Raw genomic sequence first — 4406 nt, 5'->3', positions numbered from 1 at the left:
GAATTTCACGATGCCCGTCTTAATGAACCTTTAAATTAACTTTTTAAAAGTAGTGTAGTTTTCAATTGAATGTCCCATTATTCCTGTGTGGTACTCGCATTGATCATTCACATCATACCATTTCAAGAACGGAGGTTGCATAGGATCCAAGTAGAACGAGGGTACCACATGAGCATCAAATAAATTCTGATACAGCTCCCTATATGTCATCGGGAAGGGTGTGAACTGGAGTCTTTCTGTGTTTGGCCTCGAGTTGGATTCTTGCCTTAAAAGGCCTTGATAGCTAGTAATTACGGCCCTCGACTGGCCTACAGTGACCGATTTGGAATACTCTTTGCTCATATTATTCACTTCACTTTCATTTTTCTTCAGGGTTGACCTTTTGGCACTTTCTCCCGCATCTATCTTCAAACTCCTTATTGCGTTTTCAATCATCTCACCAGACATTACTATATCTTAGAAGCTCATGGTAGTGCTTCCCAACATATAGTTAATGAATGGGGCTTTCAGAGTGTTGATGAAAAGCATTATGGTTTCTTTCCCCAAAAGAGGTGGCTGGACTTGTGTCGCTACCTCTCTCCATCTTTGGGCATTGATAAACCGTAATTTATACATATTTTTACCCCATGTTTAACGTATTTTATGGATGATTTTCCATTAGAATTGGTGAATTCTATACTCCTAATGCTTTAAATTCATATTTTATACTTAGGAAAGCATAGGAGAGCAAAAGGAATGAGAAACGGGCCAAAAAACGGAGAAAATGGGCCAAACTACAAACTCAACACGACCTAGACTTCCTCACACGGGCATCCCACACCCCCGTACCATTCTAACAGACTCGAGCATGACCTGAAGTAATTGCACACGGGCGTGTCCCTGCCGAGCCCAAGTTGAGTCCAATTCAGAAAAAAGGCTAATTTTGAGGGCTCATAAGCATTCCAAAGCCTATAAATACACCCTAGAACAGGAGAAAAGGGGACACACGGAATAGGGAGTAAGGAATTACTCCAAGGAAGCCGATTGATTCATTTCAGAAACCAGATTCATCATCAAGACTGAAGATCTCTCCTCCATTCCCCTTCAGGAGTTTTGGGTTTTCTTTATGTTTTGTATTCTTTATTTTTCTGAGATGTTTTCTTATTTAGTTATGAACTAAATCCCCTAAATACCTAAGGGGAATGAAACCTAAGATGAATCTTGTTATTATTTTCTGAATTGTATGATAAATATTTAACTTGTTCTTAATTATGTGTTCTTAATTCTTGTTTTGATATCCCAGGATACTGATTCAAGATAAGATCTTATTCAGAGGAGGAATAGACCCTGTCTAAGAGTACATTTATCACAATTAAGCAGAGTTGATTGCGCGCCTAGACATAGGGTGACAAGAGTTTGCCAAATTAGGGTGAAACCTAATAAGGGGATTCATAGATCGAGTTAATGCAACCCTAAAGTGTTAATTAGAGAAAAGTCTCGGTTATTCAATCTAGGGATTAGACGTTATTAGTCTTGAATAGGGATAATAACATAACTTAGGGATCTCTACGGAATAAGTTAAATGAATAAATCGTCTTATTCGGAGCCAGAATAACAAGTACAGTCTAGGTGGATTTTTCCTTAAGTGTTGTCTTAATTCAACCGATTTTCCCAAAACCAATTCCCTAATTATATTCTCTTTGAGTTTTTAGTTTAGATAATTAGCTAGTTAAAATAAAACCCTATTATTCTTAGGCTAGATAATAAAAAAACAGTCATTACTAGTACTTTTAATTCCTTGGATTCAACAATCCGGTCTTGCTAAAACTATACTACTGTTCGATAGGTACACTTGCCTACATCGCGAAATAATGCGATTAATTATAAATATTTAAAACCTATCATGAAATAATGCGATCAAGTTTTTGGCGCCGTTGCCGGAGAACTAAGATATTAGGAACGCTCAATTTTTATTACTTTAGCCATTTATTTTTCTTGCAATTTAATTTTATAATATTATTATTAGTACTTACTTATTTACTTTTTTCTTCTCTTGGCAGGTTTTTATAGTTTATGACTAGAAGAAACCCGTCAGGGCCACTACTTTTTGACGAAGAAATCAATCGCACAGTTCGTAGAAACCAAAGAGAAATAAGGCGAAGCTTAAGACACACGGAGAACGAGCAAGATGACGATACTCAACCCCCAACCAAAGAGATGGTTGAAAACCAAGGCAATCAGCTACCTCCTGCAATTGCGGTTAATCAAAATCCTACTCCACGAACTATGTATGATTATGCTAAACCTTCTTTAACAGGGACTGAATTGAGCATAGTTAGACCTGCTGTAGCTGCAAATACTTTTGAATTAAAACCTAACACTATTCAAATGATACAACAATTTGTTCAGTTTGATGGTTTGTAGGATGAGGATCCCAATGCTTATTTAGCCAACTTCTTAGAACTATGCGATACATTTAAAATTAATGGCGTTTTCTGATGATGCTATACGTCTTCAGTTGTTTCCCTTTTCATTGAGGAACAAAGCTAAACAGTGGTTGAACTCGTTACCCCGAGGGTCAATTACTACTTGGGAACAAATGACCAAAAATATTTTACTAAAATATTTTTCGTCGGCTAAAATGGCTAAATTACGTAATGATATCTCTTATTTTGTGCAAATGGATTTAGAAACACTTTACGATGCATGGGAGAGATACAGGGACCTTTTGAGAAGATGCCCCCACCATGGGTTACCGTTTTGGCTCCAAGTACAAACATTTCACAATGGTCTGAATCCTTCGACTAGGCAAATGGTTGACGCAGCTGCTGGCGGAACCATCAACAATAAAACACTGGAAGATGCCTATGAGTTTATAGAGGAGATGTCACTGAATAACCATCAGTGGCAAGTCATGAGGATAAAGCTAACAAAAACAGCCGATGTTTATAACATCGATTCGATTACCATGCTCTCTAATCAGGTAGAACTCTTAAATAAAAAGATTGATGGTTTTCTTAGTTCTTCATAGGTTCACCCAGTAATGCAGTGCGAAGCAAATGGAAGTGGAACAAACCATTCAAAGTACCAACCTTATGGCCACAACATGGATAACGAGCAATTAAACTACATGGGTAATAATCATCGACCTTAAAACAATCCATATAGTAACACTTATAATGCAGGTTGGAGGAACCACCCCAATTTCTCATGGGGCGGTCAAGGAAATCAAAAACCGCAACATCCTCCGGGCTACCAACAACCACCCTACCAACAGGAAAAGAAGCCAAACCTTGAAGAGATGCTCTCAAAGTTTATATCAGTGTCAGAAACTCGTTTTCATAACAACGAGACAGCACTTAAAAATCAACAAGCGTCGATCCAAGGGCTCGAAACTCAGATAGGCCAGCTTTCCAAACTAATCTCTGAATGACCACAAGGTAGTTTGCCAAGTAATACCGAACCTAACCCAAGGGAATAGCTCAACGCAATTAATATTCAAGATGACGAAGGAGTCGTTGAGCCTGAACCAGAACCGAGGCAAGAAACTGTGGTAAGCAAAGTTCAAGGTGAGGTAGATCAAAATACAAACAAACCAGTGACTGTCGAATATAAACCTCGTGTGCCATAAAGACCGCAAAGATGAACAATTTGGTAAATTCCTTAAACTCTTAAAAAAATTACATAAGAACTTACCGTTTATTGAAGCTCTATCGCAGATGCCAAACGTAATGAAATTTTTAAAGGAACTTTTAACAAATAAGCGGAAGTTGGACGAGACGTCGTATGTGGAGCTGAACGCAGTTAGCTCGGACATTATCCAAAATAAATTACCCAATAAACTAAAAGACCCAGGTAGCTTTACTATTCCTTGCTTAATTGGTAGTTTAGATGTTAATCATGCATTAGCTGATCTAGGGGCTAGTATCAACGTCATGCCTTACAAAATGTTTGAGCAACTAGGTCTCAGGAAACCCAAATAGACTAGGATGAGCATTCAATTAGCAGATAAAACTATAAGATTCCCTAGAGGTATTATTGAAGATGTGCTAGTTAAAATCGATAAATTTATATTTCCCGTTGACTTTATTGTTCTAGACATAGAAGAGGACAGCAACACTCCCTTAATTCTAGGAAGGCCCTTTTTAGCAACTGCTAAAACCATCATTGATGTTGGCATAGGTGAACTTACACTTCGGGTGGGAGACGAAACAATCACCCTTCAAGCTCGCAATTCTGGCAACACATCAAGAATTGAAGGTGGCCATTTAAACCATTCTACTAAAACTAATAATATGGTGCAACCTACTTGGCAGAAAATGAGACTGAAGGAGGCACACGAGTCATTTTCAAGCAATAGTAAAGGACCTGTTCATGAAGATTGAAGATTACAAATCGAGGAACTCGATGAATGTGGACGCAAAAAC

The 4406-nt window shown here is 38.0% G+C and overlaps 1 non-coding gene across 1 annotated transcript; it reads right to left on the bottom strand.

Annotated features, from left to right (window-relative positions):
• Positions 1–2626: 2626 nt before the first annotated feature.
• On the bottom strand, positions 2627–2733 carry LOC121213409 (small nucleolar RNA R71). Its single transcript, XR_005908791.1, has one exon. It is a non-coding gene; the product is annotated as a small nucleolar RNA R71 (small nucleolar RNA).
• Between the last annotated feature and the right edge of the window lie 1673 nt (positions 2734–4406).

This window comes from Gossypium hirsutum, chromosome A13 (genome assembly GCF_007990345.1).
Source record: "Gossypium hirsutum isolate 1008001.06 chromosome A13, Gossypium_hirsutum_v2.1, whole genome shotgun sequence".
Lineage (NCBI taxonomy): Eukaryota > Viridiplantae > Streptophyta > Magnoliopsida > Malvales > Malvaceae > Gossypium > Gossypium hirsutum.
The sequence above is the reverse complement of the archived record's forward strand: the minus strand, read 5'-3'. Positions and strand labels throughout refer to the sequence as shown.